This window comes from Camelus bactrianus, chromosome 11 (assembly GCF_048773025.1).
Source record: "Camelus bactrianus isolate YW-2024 breed Bactrian camel chromosome 11, ASM4877302v1, whole genome shotgun sequence".
Taxonomy (NCBI): domain Eukaryota; kingdom Metazoa; phylum Chordata; class Mammalia; order Artiodactyla; family Camelidae; genus Camelus; species Camelus bactrianus.
Genome location: NC_133549.1, coordinates 16,102,820 through 16,118,647, shown reverse-complemented (window position 1 = coordinate 16,118,647; position 15,828 = coordinate 16,102,820). Strand labels below are relative to the sequence as shown.

General features: G+C 49.0%; 1 pseudogene; it reads left to right on the top strand.

Annotated features, from left to right (window-relative positions):
* Positions 1-10,962: 10,962 nt before the first annotated feature.
* LOC105067431 (olfactory receptor 13A1-like) lies at positions 10,963-11,914 on the top strand (annotated as a pseudogene).
* The last annotated feature ends 3,914 nt before the right edge of the window (positions 11,915-15,828 follow it).

Here is a 15,828-nt window from a genome sequence, read left to right as displayed (position 1 = left end):
AGAAGGGAAAAGCAAGGTCACTCAAGTGAATAATTACCTAGGGCCACAGGGGAACTTCGCGAGTGTGATGCCTGGCTCTTTATGTAGGTGTGTAGTTGGCCATGTGTTTATTCAAGATAGATGTCTTTGACACTGATCCCTCAGCAATCAGAAACTTAATGTCAGGCACTGACAGTATAATTTTAAGATCTAATTACCGGTCCCTTACACTATACCTTTTTATTTTAAAATATCCATATTTCATGAGAGAACTACCAGGGAGAGGAAATGGAGCTGGCCTCATATACGGCTTTACCGATGAGGAGAAAGGAAGCCCACGGTCCACCTTTCACCAACTAACAAAGTGCTACTTCATTATGAGTTTCATGGGTCCCATGCATGGTTCTCTTGCAAGATCATGGGGAGAGATGGTGAGCATCTGGGGCCAGATTCAGGCTTTCCTGAATCTCTGGCCACACCCTCATTTTCTCACCCGAATTTCCAAGACATGAAAATTGTACTGAAGATGTACAGAAGCTTAGATTTGGGTGCAGTTCTATACCTCTTGTGGAAAGATTGATTGTTTAGAAATCAGGCGACCAGAGGTGGGGTGTGGCAGGTGGGCAAGATAGCTGAAAGTGGCCACAAGGTTCAGACTCCCTGTTATAAGATAAATAAGCCATGGGGATGCAGTGTACAGCATGGCGACTAGAACGAATAATACTGTCCTGTGTATTTTAAAGTTGCTAAGAGAGGAAAATCTTAAAAGTTCTCATCACAAGAAAAAAACCCTGTGTAACTGTGTGTGGTAATGGATGCTTAGGAGACTAATTGTGGTGATCATTTCACAATATATACAAATATCGAATCATTATGTTGTATACTTGAAACTAATATAATGTTGTATGTCAGTTATACCTCAATAAAAACAAAAAGTCACTGCAAGAGAAACAAAGTGTGAAGGAAAAGCCGGGCTGGGCTAACAAGCTAACTCACAAAATCCAAGTGTAACAAGTCTCAGATCACTGATCTGAGTTCTGCTGGGCTAACTCGTAAATCTAAGTTAATTAGTGTTGGTTTCCTGATTCCCTGTTCATGTTTTTTGTTTTTTTTTGTTTTTGTTTTTGTTTTTGTTTTTTTTTGCTAGCCAGCTGGATTTTCAAAGAGCTATATCTGGCTTTGGAATGTTAGCTTGCTGCCTCCCTGCCTCCACTTTTGTGATAATGATGCTGCTAAAGCTGTTCCATGCCTGTTGGCCGAATACCCCAAGCTTGTACTTTACCCTGTAAAACCTCACGTGCACGTCTTGGAGGTGCTCAGAGCTTTGGAGCAGAAGCCCCGTCTGAGCCTGCCAGCGGCATCTGAGTACTCCAACCCTCCAAGTGGTGTTTGTTTCTTGGCTGGCCTGTCATTTCCATAACAAAAGAAGGCTGCAAGCAAGTTTGTTGCACGACCTCATGCCTGTAGCAGCAGGATTCTCTATCCATGGAAACAGGCTCTTTAAGAGGCAGAGGAGGCTGGTTTGCAGTGTCAGCTCCACGGTAGCCAAATAAGAAGAGATGTCTTGAGTGACTCTTTGGACTCTAGATTCTAAGTGCCAAACAGGGGTAGTAACACTGTTGGCTTCCCCAAATTTTTTTTTTTTTCATTCCAACTTTAACTGTGCCTGAGCTCAAGGTAGTTGTGGGAACTTATTCTCTGAGAACTATACTCCAGGAGACAGACTTTGCTTTAGAAATGGCTGTCAGAGGTCTGAGGAGGTATCAGGAAAAAACAAAGAGGAAAAATGGAGATCTTAAAGGCCAAAGAAAATAATTCTTAATCCCAAAATGTGTACGCAAAATCAAGTTCACAGCTTTTGAGATGTGCCTAGATCAGAGGGGAAATATTCTAATTGTTACCGAGTCAGGGAGATTATCTGTGAGACAAAGATAGTTGACAAAGGAGAAGAGAAAAGTCTAACAAGGGGAATAGGCCTGCCTCCCCAAGATGAAGGCTCCCAGACACTGCAGACAGGGAGTTGACAGCAAGATCCACAGAACTTCTGCTCGGTGACCAAAGCAATTCCTCAAGAGGGTGTCAGACAACTTGAACAGACATGAAAGGGCAAGACTTGCAAGGTCAGCATAAGATGCTACAGGCGTCATTCTTTGACGACGAGTCAATTAGTCACCAACGATTTACTCAGGACCCCCTGCAGAGTAGCCATGGATGTGGTGGTGGCCTTTGGTACTGGCCGTGGTGCTGAGAGCTGTGCTGGCCGTGGTGCTGAAATTGGTGCCGGGCGTAGAATTGTCCCTGCATTGTTCAAGAATCAACTGTATATCTCAAGAAGGTTGGTTTAAAATCCTCACCAAACAGGAAAGAATGCTGAATAATATGCACATTTGGCTGAAACACAAACATATTGAAGACAATTATGGGATTTGGGCTAAAATCCAGTAAGGATAAACAGCAAATCTTATCTACAGATTTTCAAAACTAGAAGATAAAATGGAAGTGTAAAAGGAACGTTTTATAGGAAATTTAAGCAACTTATTAACTTGCTCAAATGTGCAAAAAGTAATAATACATGTAAAAGGATACAAAAATACTTTAGGAAAAGATCCATATTATCACGAATAAGTTTAATATGATGTATTATTAGTAGATTAGATTAGTAGATTAGTAGATTATTTGTAGATTATTTGATTAGTAGATTAGCATAATTAAGACAAAAGAACCTCAGTTGAATTGGTCTGAACATAGGAAAACTTCCACACAGGTGTGAGGCTGTAATGGCTTTGCATTGAAGGAGAATGTGGCGGTGGGGGTGCTGCTGGAGAGACAGTCTTCAGGGAATGGCTGACCTTGCCCTTACAGTGGGAAGCTCTTGTTGCTTGAGTATCTCTGCAACATGTAATTGGTAGGAAGCTTTGCCCATGAGCCCTTGAGCCACATTTAATTGTCCCTGAGGGCTTTCTCTTTGAGTTTGCCGCCCTAGCGTCCCCAGGACGAACACCTGCCCTTGATCTTGGAAGCACAGAGGTTTACTTGAAGGTCAGTTGAACCTCAGCCCAGAGGTGTAGTCAGGAGACTCACCTCATGCAGGACAGAGGGCATGTGGTCACTGCAGTGCTTCTTTTGTCTCAAGCTGCCTTCCAAGTATCCACCAAGGCTGCTGTGAGCAGACAAAGGTGAGTTAAGCATGGCCATTCCACCCTCTGAATCGTTAGGAGAACAAATATTTATTTCACAATGAAAATGGAGTTTTGCCACAGTTCTTGAAACATAGTGTGGAGTTATGGAACCACATTCTAAGTGAGTTAATACTTCTTCAAGTGTTTTTGGAAGTGATTAATCAAAGATAAGGATATGTTGCAGAAAGATCGGCCCCCGTGCCTGATGAGGGGAACTGAAAGTCAGAGACAGGATCTTAGAGTTTAGAAGAAAGAGGCAGCTTTACTGCTTTGCCAGGCAGAGGGGACTGATGGCTGGCTAGTGCCTTCAAGACTGTGAGCCCACCTTGGGGATGGGGCAGGGTGGCTATGTAGCCACAGCTCAAACAATAAAGCATCCACAATCATCAACAGAATTATTTTCTTCTTCTAAGACTCAGAGTGGCGTCACGGTGTCTCCAGGTGGCCGATTCTATAGAGGCCAGTGGTTGTCACTCTATCCCTTTATCTTAAAAGCGCCCAAGGCAGGGTCTTGGTAATTCAGGCAATTTTGTAAGGTTACAGTCCCATGACCTTCTCTCTGGAGAACGATTCAGAGGCCAAGCATGATTATTACTTTTGATTATAGGAATAAAGTAGAAACAGTAAAATTAATAGCTTTATTTTAACAGTGGGCCTGGATCTGTGAGTAGCAACCAACTAAACGGTGGTTAGTTGACCACCGTTTTAAGGGCAAGCATGAGAATAAGCGATCTGTTAGCCTAAGTGCGCCGGTTTATTAATTCTCCTTCAGATACATTGGAAAAGTCTGGTGTTATGTTCATTATGTAAAAAGCATAAGTCAATCTTTATCTTCATGACTAGTGAATTTATTTGTATATGTTATTTTCACCCTATGTCCAAAACCTGATTTTCTCACTTGCCTGCTTTGCTGATAATACTGCTTTTGAAATGAAACAAAGAAACTTTGAAGAATCTAACATCCAAATCCATGACTAGACAAGCCTTTGGCATCCTCTCATTCAGCCACAGCCTCCAGAGAGAACCATGAGAAACTGTCACAGACAGCAGCCCCTGCCCCTGCATCAACAGACCAGCATTTGAGGCCTCCCAATTAGGGGAAAATATTGACCCAGTCACACCAGTGCTGGCCAAGCCCCCTGCAGCAGAGTCAGCACTTGGATGACTGAAAGCCACCTAAATAAATTATCGCTGCCCTTTGACCTTAAAATCAGTCAAGAGAGAAAGTTCAGAGGGGCTAGACGTGTGATAATAGGGCCATGGTTGTAGAGTGGGGCACGGAGCTTCCACACTGGGGCTGATGAGGCCCTGGAGGCATCTCAGCCTGGGACACAACGCAGCTCGAAGGCAGCAAATTCTGGCTGGGTCTCAGCTCTCACGGGTGTGGAAGTCGAGCCTGCCAAAATCGTTTTCCTTCTCACTGCCTGTGGGCTGTTGTGAGGCTGCTCCAAGCCCTCATGAAAACACTGCCTCATTGATGCAGGAAAAACGGACGTGGGGCACAAGAAGGGCCATGTCCCAGGCTTCGGTTGAGTTGCTGGGACGTGCCCTGCCAAGTGTGGGTCCTTGGCTTCGCTCAGGAAAGAAGTCAAGAGCGAGCCACAGTTGAGTGAAGGTAGATTTATTCAGAGAGATACACTGAAAGGCAAGAGAAAGGCCACGAGGTGTGGGGGTGGGTGCTCAGATTAAAAGTAGGTGCACACCCCACGAACAGAGTGCGGGCCGGCTCCAAATGGTGGTGCGGGGTAGAGAGAGAGAGGGGTGGCCCTGAGGGGCAGTGTTGCCCTTTTTTATGGCCTTTAGAAGCTTCATATGCAAATAAGTGGAAGGACCAGTCTAAGTGGTCTGGGGAGGGGGCTGGGGTTCCCAGGAAGTTGGCCATTTCCCACTCTTTGACCTTTTGCACTAGCCTTGGGACTGCCGTGGTGCCTGTGGGCATATTATTCACCATGCTTATATTACAGTGGGCGTGTAATGCAGCTCAAGATCTGCTGGAAGTCAAGTCTCCCACCATCCTGAGCCTCAAGGCCTGCTGGGGGCTGAACCTTTCACCGTGTTGATGTTAGTTGCTGTGGCGCTCCCTGAGTGGCTGTGCCCTGCCCCTTCCTGTCTCATCATTTCTGCACCTTCAGCATCCTCTCTTACGTGGGGCAGCCTCACAAGCCCAGCTCTGCCCTTCTCTGGATGGGCATTTCAGAGCCCTGGCCCTGCTCCCGGAGAACAGCCTGGATGCGTGGGAAGGGCCCTCAGTGTGGAGCCAGGGAACGCTTTGCCTGGTCCTGCGTGTGCTGTGGGGGGGGGGAGCACATGACTTATCCCCTCTGGATGTCAGTTCCCATATCTGAAATAAAGGGATAAAATACCTCTCATGCCAGCAGGCAAGAAAGGCATCAAAGTAGTCTTTGTTCAGGCCAGTGGACAGGAATCTGACCGATTATTGAATTTTTTTTAAAAGAGCCATTCTAATCTTCCCTACAGGGTATATGAAGTATCACACAGAGAACACATGGATTTCAGCAGGTGGGTCGACCAGAGCAAGGCAGCCTCACAGGCCAGGTTCAGGCAGGGGTGGCCAGTGTCCACTGGGGTGAAGTTCCCGGTAGATCCCTTACAACCTGTGATGCGGCTTCCACAGCGATCCTAGAGAAAACTGGGACACACTCCTTAGTACGCATCAGGGCTGGAAGTTTCCCCCACGTCAGCGGACTCAGCCATGACCACTCGGTGCAGATAATCAGAGGAAAGTCACTGTTTTTCCCTCTGCAATTAGCAAGTAATCCATGCGGAAGACTTAGAGACTTTGTAAAAGCCCTTTGTCTGGTCCAGCTTTTCCTCACCCACCGATTTTCAGCAGTGACTGGTGATGCGTGTGTCCCTTTCCCCTGATACTCACTACTGCATTTCTCTTCTCCCAGATTTATTAATGCAGATACAGATTCATGGAATTCACTCAGTGGAGTTTAGTCCTTTACTATCATTCTCAAATTGGCTCATATTTTACCAGCTGGAACCCTGCCAGGCTGGTTCTACCTTCTTGTGATATATTGTGAGCAATTCCTTAAGCAGTTGCCTAGTTTTTGGCCCCCCAAAAAAGCTATTCTGAGCCCATCTTGTAGTTTCTTCGCCCTAGTCCTGGAACTGGCCCCGGCCCTTTTACTGGGGACTGTTCTTTAGGAACAGATGTTTGGATGCTCACGGCTCCTCTGCTGTCCTTGTCTCAAGTTTTCTCAGTGGACGCAGGTAGGAAGGTGTGTGTGGGTGTCACATATAAACAGTCACACTTACTCCTATACTTGTCTATCCAGTAAAATGTGAATTCACATGACAGTGGTGATGGTTTCACAGGTATAAACACAGGTGAAAACTTCTCAAATTATACGTCAAAGAGCTACTTCTTAAACATGAGTTCACTGTGATGTTTCCAACTCTAACAGCACACGCTCAAGGCCTCCTAGTTGGACGACTTTTCCCAACAGTGGCTCCCATCACACTCAATAGACTTACACATTTGCTGAGGCCTGGGACACACAGAAAGTAGTTTCAGGGTGGATAACCTATGTCATCGTTCAAAGCAAAGGTAATAACTGAATTTAGACTTTCTTTGCAGTTGTTAAGGCAAATTTACGTAGAATGAAACGCATGCATCCACATTAACCTTTTGACTGTTTTGACGATTGCTTGTGCTACGTAACCCAACTCTGTCAAACGCAGGACTTTCCTTGACCCAGGAGTTCTGCACTGCTCCTTCGTGGTCAGCCCCATCCAGGCCCTCAAGGGCAAGCACAGACCTCATTTTTTCTGTCATAGATCAACTTTGCCTGTTCTAGAATGTCTTACAAATAGAGTCACATATTATATTTTCTTTGAGACCAGCCTGTCCTTCGTTCCCTTTGGTTTTGAGATTCAACAGTGTTGTGTATTTAGTTCAATCCTTTCTGTGGCAATGTTCAAATTTACGAATATACCTCGGTTTGTCAATCCATTTTCTTGTTGATGTTCCAGATTTGGGCTATTATGAATAAAGGTGCCTTGAATATTCTCAATCAAAAGTTCTCAAGCGCATAGCTTTTCATTTTTCTCTGGTAGATACCTGGGAACAACATCACTGTGGCATAAGGTTCGTGTACATTTAGTTCCTGAGAAACTGTTTCCCAGAGTGGTGTATAATGTGACGTCGTTCCTAGCAACATGAATCCTGATCGTTCCGGGTCCTCACCAGCCTTCATCTGTGTTGTGGGTCTCTGAATCGCACTGTGATTTTAATTTGCATTCCCCTGATGACTGACGCTGTTGAGAACACTTTTAGGTACTACCCGCCATCCACATGTCTTGTTTTGTGTATTGAGCTTTGTGATTTTATTTTTCAGTTGTAGGAGGTTTCGATAGTCTGTAGAAGTTTTAAGTCGGCTATATGTTTCCTTCCAGCTGTGGTTTTCTCTGCACTTTTTAGTAGTGCTTTTTGATGAGCAGAAGGCGTTGACTCTGATGAAGTCCAATTTATCAATGAACTGTTTATTGTTAGTGTTTTCTGTGTCTTGTGTGAGACATTTTGCCTAGTCCCAGGTGGCAAAACTTTTATCCAAGGTTTACGTATGAAAACTTTATAATTTTACCTTTTCTTAGGCCTGTGAGTAATCTTGGATCCACTGTTATGTACAGTGTAAGGAGGGGTTGCTGTCTGTCTTTTAAATTTGCAATTCCAGTACTCCCAGCATCATTTGTTGAAAAGCCTTTCCTTTTGCCATTACACCTTTAGCAACTAATTAAAACATCATTTGACTGCACGTATGTGTGTGTGTCTACTTTTTGATACTCATTCTATTGATTTGTTTCATTGATTTGTCTATCCTAATGCGAAAGTCAAACTATTTTAATGAGAGTAGCTTGTTAAGTGCTGAGGTTAGAAAGTGTAAGTCCTCCAAATCTGGTCTTTTCAAGACTATTTTGGCTGTTCTATGTCCTTTTCGTTTCCATATAAATTTTAGAATTAGCTTGTCAATTTCTGTTTAAAAAAAGGCTGCCGAGATTATGACTGAGATTACGTTAAACCTGTAGATCACATAAAGGGAAACTGGCGTCTCAGTTAATGTATCTCTTCATTCATTACAATTATATTTTTCTTTAGTCATTGTATATACTTATAAAAGCAGTTTTAAAGTTCTTATCAACTAAGTGCAAAATCCTGGGGTCAGTTTATATTGATTACTTTTTACTTGTGTATAGACTACATTTTCCTGGTTTGGTTTTTTCCCCCAGCATGTAGCAGTATTATTTTCAGTGTATTCGATGTCATGGACAGTACCTTGTAGAGATCATGAGTTCCAATGGCTGACTTTTGTTCTACACACTTGGTTGGAATGAAACCCATGCTCGTTCTGCTCTCGGCTGCAGCTGGAGTCTCTGTTCCGTTCTTTCTGTTTCCCAGCTGTTGCTTTCCTGGAGTCTTAAACACACACACACACACACATTTCAGGGCCAGGATCTTTATGTGCAGATTTGGGGCACTACACTTCGTGGCTCCCTCCTTTCCAGACTTCCCACCTCATTTCCAGCCAGGTTGGGGTTCCTGAAGTCCCTGTGCAGCTCAGACTTCAGCTTGCCTTCTACAGGACCCACATCTTCACGGGCTTGGGAGTAGCCTCAGGTGAGAAGCCGTAAAACAGAAATGTCCAGAAAGACCCCCCTCCCAAAGTGGACCCCAGCCCGACATCCACCTCTGTTTAAGTGCTCTTCGATGCCTTCAAATGGCTGTTTGAACATTTTGACTAAGGATTATGATTGTTAGCTGCAGAATGGCCAGTGTGACCACTGCACTGTCGCTGCTGGAGGCAGAACCTGCCTGCCCACTTCTGTGCCTGTACCCTATGGACTGTGATGCAGACACTGGAGTTCCTAGATTTCCTTTGGTTAGGGTTCTTGTTGTGACTTAGATTTTGCTGGTGAGAGGTGCTGCTGTGAGATTTCCCAGTAGTGACGAGACGGAAGCATCTTTCTATTTCTGTGACGGCAAGGAAGCACGGTCAGATGGGCATACTGCCTGCGTGGGCCAGAGCCGGCATCCATGCACCTTCAGCGCAGATGGGGCGGGGGGTGGCAGTGAGGTGGCAGCAGCAGCAGAACCCTGCCTTCTGTGTTGAAGCCACCACGGTGTGGTCTCCAGAGGTGCCAGGGATCTGCCTCCATCGGTTCCAATGATTTCATAGTTCCCGATGCCCTTGGTTGAAACTCTCTAGTTAAATCCCTTGACTAGTAAGGATGGCATTTGGGGTCAGTGAAGAGCCCAGGCTGGTCAGGAAAGTCACTCGTTCATTCATTATTCAAACCTTGAGTGAGAAGCACTCTTTGTTGTTTGAACTCAGGTCGGCACTGAGATAGGAAGAAAAATGGGCTGTGGCCCCTACTGTGGAGAATCCTTTCGAGAAGAGAGTCAGTCCTTGAAAGCACACTGGAGCATTTCAAGGGCTGTGATGGAAACTGAGCAGCAAAACTCCTGTGCAGCAAGCGGGGAGGAGGTGGGCTTCCCCGAGCGGGTCCTGCTGTGATACACCTTGAAGGCTGAGCTCCCTTTTGCCTTGAGCAGTGGATGAGGTGGAAACCAAATGGCATTTCCATGGAAGGAGCCAAGTGAAGGGCCGGCACATGCCAGGGTCCCGGGGTCCCGGATTAGCAGGGTACCGATGACTCATGAGAAACCCTGCAAGGGGGCCCCTGGGGCTGTCTCTAGACGATGAGCACCAGACTCACTTGGGGGCTCTGGTACGTATCAGTCAGCTTCAGGGAGGGCAATGAAGTGCCAGGATCAGGTTTTCTTCCTAGGGCATCACCGTGGATCAGTGGGGAGCATATGGAAGGGTGTTGGAGGAGAAAATTGGCCATCCAGGAGGTAAATACATAACTGTGGATGGGAGGCGGGAGTGTCTGTGAGCATTGTGCAGACAGCTTTGCCAGCAGGCCTCGGGGACCAGTGGATGAAAGGTAGGAAGACCATCACTGGTTCACTGAACAAATGTATTCTCACAGCCTCCTATGGCCAGGAGCTAAAGCTTGACTTGGCCCAGGGAGGCCCCACGGCCACAGAGCCTAGACTCAGGACTCTGGGTAGCTGGGTGACTGGGAGGGTGGGTGAGTTACCCTGTGCTGATGTAAAAACCACAAGACAGACACGTTTGGGGCAAGGGCCTATGGTTCAGGTTTGGGTGTTGAGTTTGAAAGGACTGTAGCTCAAGGCAGAGCTTGGGGTTCACAGGTCTGGGGTTTGGAGGGGGTCTCTGGAGTGGTAGATACGAGTGATGTCAGAGAGAGGGCAGTATCAACCACAGGAGTAACCCTGGAGCACAGGGAGAGTGGGTGCAGAAAAGATGCGGAATGACCAGCCACAAGGAATCGCATACATTGGAGGGGAGAGGAGAATTGGGCCCACTTGGAACAGCTGAAAAGGAGCAGTGTGTCCACCAGAGATGGGGCTGGAGGGGGGAGCACTTGGGGTGGGGGAGAGGCACAGCCACGTTGCCATGGTAACTGGAACCGGCTCCACGTGGCTCACCTGTAGGGAAGGCAAGGATGGGGCTGGTCCCCACAGCACACATCTAGAGGGTAGAGCTTCTCAAGGTGGGAAATAAAAGAAGTAAATGAAGATACGTGGCTTTCAGTAGAGTGTTGGGGTGGAGGGGAAGGAAAAACTCGGGCTCCCGTGTGGAGTCGGGTCCCTCCTTCCCCGTCCAAGAGCAGGCTGTGTTCCACTAGGTCACCTGGGAGAAGTCTGATGCCAGCTTCACATAATCTCTTGTCAGAGGGCTGTGCACACATGGAGAAGGGCCTGGGAGCTGCTCCCAGCCAGGCCGCAAAGTCCAGTCAGACGCTGGTGACAGAGCGTGTGCTTCAGGGCTTCTCGTCGCATCCAGGGCTGCAGCTGCTCCTTTTCGGCTGCTGCTTTTCCCTGTATGCCGTGGCGCTCGCGGGCAACGCTGTGACCATCACTGTGGTCAGCTACAGTGCCAGCCTCCGCTGCCCCATGTACTTTTTCCTGTGCAATCTGGCCACCATGGACTTTGTCTGCATCTCGTCTGTGCTGCCCAAGGCACAGGCAAGCCTGGCTTCCGAGGAAGACACCATCTCCTTCCCGGGCTGCACGACCCAGCTCTTCTTCCTGGTCTGGTCCACGACTTCCGAGCTGCTGCTGCTGACAGCCATGGCCTATGACGGCTATGTGGCTGCCTGCCACCCACTGCCCCACGGCTCCAGGGTGAGCCCGCAGCTGTGCCGGACGCTGGCCACGGCACGTGGGTCGTCTGCGCCCTCAGTGCCTCTGTGCACACTGGGCTGATGGCACGGCTGTCCGTCTGAGGCCCCGATGTCCTCACACACTTCTGCGAGATCCCCTGCTCCTGCTGCTCTCCTGCAGCCCCACACTCATGAACAGCATCATGGCCGACGCCTTCTACAGAGTCGCGAGCTTCCTGCTCACCCTGGCGTCCTGCGGCTGCATCACCACCAGCGCCCTGCACATCCGCTTGGCCGCGGGCAGGCAGCGGGCGTTCTCCACCTGTTCCGCCCACCTCCTGGTGGTCCCCGTGCACTACTCGGCCGTGCTCTGTACCTGCATCAGCCTGGCCTCCAGCGACAACCCCAAGAGAAGCAAAGTGCCAGGAGTGCTCTGCACGGCGCTGAGCCCCACCCTGAATCCCCGAATCTACTCTCTGAGGAACACAGAGGTCAAGCACGCCCTGGGGAGACTCATCCCCCTTTCTAGACGTTAATGGTGACGTGCAAACCCTGCTCAGCCTGCAGTCCCCAGCTTTGCCCTGAGACCAGCTTGGAGGAGGGAGAGCTGACTATCTCCTTGTGGAGCAGTTATCCTGGGGCTGGGGCCCTGTGTACCCGATAAGGCCTCAGCTGCAGAACAGTGGTCCCAGGTCCTGGGAGGGGCTCTTCCTGCTTCCAGGTAAATGACTCACCACCCCTGCTGACCCCCAGGAACCTGACCCTAAGACTGCCTCGAGGCCTTTCTCAACTCAGCTCTCCCTAGTGTCCCAACCTGGCATACACTGACTGGGTCTGTTTCACTGCCCCCACCACTGCCTTCACCTTCTGTGGTCTGTGCACAGGCCCTCTATCATTACATGGCCGGGCCCTGGTCTTCAAGCCAGCTAACCTGCCACTTTCCTCAGCTTCCTTCATCTTGACCCAAAAGACCCCTCCCTCTGCCTCCTGCAGCTGGTTGGCTGGCATCACATGGCCTGTCTCCTGATCTGCGTGGACCTCACGCGACCTGTCCACATTCCACCTGGCCTCATACAGCCTGTGACCATCATCCTAGGCCTCTCACAACCTGCCTTTCATGAGTAGGACACAATTTTGATGAATAATTCTCTACTTTCAGGATCAGAGAAATGCAAATTGGCACCAGAATTAAATGCCATTTTACGCCCATTCGGTGGGCAAAGATTTAGAAACCCACTAGTAGTAAGCGTTCTGACTCAACAGGACCAGGTGGACAGGCTGGTGAGAGTTAAATGGGTTCAAAGGTAAGAAGTGAAGTGTTGTCATGGATCCCGTCGCCCCTGCACGCGCCTGGCCTGGAGGTGTTCTGCATGGTGCTCCAGGCAGCACTTGTGAGAAAAGCCTCTGAGCAGCAAAACCATGGGACTCATCTGATGGGTGGTGGACAAGCCGTGAAGTCAGCGACCGGCAGCCACAGCCCACAGGACTCAGAGGGGTAGCAACAGAATCACTTCCAGAAATTTGAAAATAAGAAAAATGAAACAATATGAAAACACAAGAAAGAAAACTGCAGTGAATATGGAAGGCAGACTTGGGACAGTGGCCAGGGCAGGATGGAGGTGGGCAGACGCAGGCGGAGGGGAGGTGGCAGTCCTGGGTCAGCACTGGGCTGGACCTTATGATGTAGACATGGAACCCTCATACTTTCTTTTCAACGTGTGAAATACGATACTGAAGATGAAAAGGGACAACGTTGCTTTAGGCTTTTTCCTCTTTCTTCCTCTCTGGCGCCCTCTGGTGGGCCCCACAGAGGCCGGTCCTCCCTCTGGGTCCGTCCATCCTCCGCAGGCACCACTGCCCTCGCTGCCAAGCACCCCCACCACCGCGGCACGCTGGCATCTCTTTTGGAGTCTTGCTAAGCCGAAGCCACCTGCACCGAATTTAGGAGGGCTCCTTCCTCCACCCAGCAGGGCTGACACGTTGGCAGGCAGGAAAGCAGTGCTGCTTGCTCCCCGAGAAACAGCAGCTCAGAGATAAGAGCAGAGCCAACTGGCAGATAAGAGAACATGTGTGTGGTCCCCAGTCCCCTTGATGTGACACCTTTGTTCCTGGGCCAAGCCGGCTGGCCCTTTGGACGCCAGAGGGTTGTGTGTTCTCTGCTGCTGTTTTACTTGGAAGAGACTTTGGCTTTTGTCAAGGTCTTTCTTTTTAGCCCAGAGATCATTAAAGGTTACATACTTGTCTGCCTGCATATCCATTCGGGTGTTCTCAAACCTTTTACCGTGAAGTAGGGGAATTTCCAGATGGCTTCCTTTAAATCAACTCTTCTGAGCATATTTCAACTCCATCTCTACTCCAGTCACTCCTTGCTTGTCCACAGCCTTTTGGGTGCCCCAAGAAGTAATATTCTTCTACTTGTTACTTTTCTGGTACAAGGAGTCATGGCTACCAACTTGCCTTTTAAGGAGCTTGTGGGATGTATGAATCCTTCTTGTGAGCAGAACGGAAGGGAGAGTCAGCACACTAAGCAGCCTGACCAGAAACACTGTGATCACACAACCGACCACTAAGGAGAGCTCGGCCCCGTGGAGGGGGTCACGGAGCCTGTGCGGCGCTACAGCCCAGCAAGCGTCTTGAGGGGAAAAGGCTCCGGGGAATTCCAAACATGTGGCCCATCCTTTCCCTGTAACACCACGAGGGTAGGAGACTTTACCCATTTAGAAGCAGGAATCCAAGAAAGGTAAGATACGATGTTGAATTAACAGGCAGAGACCAGCAAAGGGTTTATTTGAATGCAAATAATCACCTATTAGGATGGGTTTAAGTATTAATGCAATCGCAAAGGTAGACTCACAAAAATAGGGGAAAATATTTTTGAACAAATTTAAAACTAATATTATAAAACTAAAATTCCTGGAAGTTAGGGTGGGGTGGTATACTGCATGGATGTAGAGAAGATAAATATGTGAAGGGTCTCTTTTTATTCAGATCAAGAGGTACTGATTAACTCTGTAAGCGAATATGTCTAAGTGTACTTTCACACTTGACGGTGATCACCAGTAGAATAACCAGAGGACAGAGGGACGCCAAAGCATCAAGGAGGAAAGGAAGGGACAGAACAGGGCAAGTCCAGGAAACCACAGGGAAAGGACGCTTTGTTTCATAAAGCCGCACTTAGCGACAGTCAGAGTAAGTGTGACCGATAATTCTCCTGCTGAAAAGGAGGTTTAGTCTATGTCAGAACTATAGGGTGTAGACAAGGCGTTTCTCAAGAACAAAATGGCATTGAGGTGCTTGAAATGCTAGGATGGACAGCCACCAAAAAACACGTGGCAACAGCTGTCAGAGGGCACAAGCTATGTTGACGCTGCTAAAAGGTACAACTCAGCAGAAGATAAATCACAAGTGTGAGGAGGGGCATCGAGACGGTGAAACAAGCACATGGAGCCCACCCGCACCCACGGACACATCAAAATGCATCTATGTGTGGAGCAGTCCTCACAGGAGACCTGCTCAGCTTTGGCAGAAGACCTTGTGCCACTGGAACTCCACGGGAAGCGTTCACAAAACCAGGCAGGAGAAGAGGAAAAGAGCAAGGACGTCAGGCCAGGACCTGCCCCTGCCCCCACCCTGGGGAGACAGCCACAGGAGGACAGGCACCCTCACCCTGGGAAGCCCCCCTCCAGCCGGGAGGTCAGCCAGGCAGAGGGGGCTGCAGAGGCTGGAGGAGGGAGCAGCAGCCGCTTGGTGGGCAGAGCTGAGAGAAGTCAGCACAGCTGGTCCACACGGTCCCCGGCCCAAGGCGTGAGCCAGCTGGTGTGGGCTGGGACGGGGTGCCGGAGCTCGGGCTTCGAGGTCGGACCTGGGGGGAGGACTGGGGCTGACCACGCAGGGGCAGCCTCAGGGCTTGGAGTGTGGTGCAGGCTGAGGCTGGGAGTGTGTGCAAAAGAGTCTGGGTCCCCCAAAGAAAGCTCCCCGTATGGGGCACACAGAGGAAGGCACACAATTTAGCTGGCCATAGCAGACTTCTCTGCTAGCCCAGAGGGCTGCTGCTCGGCTGCACCAGTGACAAAGCGCTCTCGTGAAGGGAGAGGCAGGACCCAGATGTGGTGGTCTTCTCGGCTTGCCGTGGAGGGGCACAGTCACTGGGAGATGTGGTCAGCAGAGCGTCGCACCCGGTGACAGCCACACCCTGACCCCAGAACCAGTGAATACATCACCTTGCATGGTCGATGTGACTCTGTGTGTGTGATAAAGTTAAGGATCCTAGGAAGGGGACAGTAACCTGGGCTATCTGGGCGAGCTCACTGTGACCGAGGGTCCACATAAGGGAGCTGCAGGAGGCTCGGTCTGTGAGAGGTTGGAAGACGCTGCACTGCTGGCCGTGAAGCTACTCATTTCATTAAGAAACACATGCAAGGGACTTTTGGGGCTTTTGCACAGTGTACGG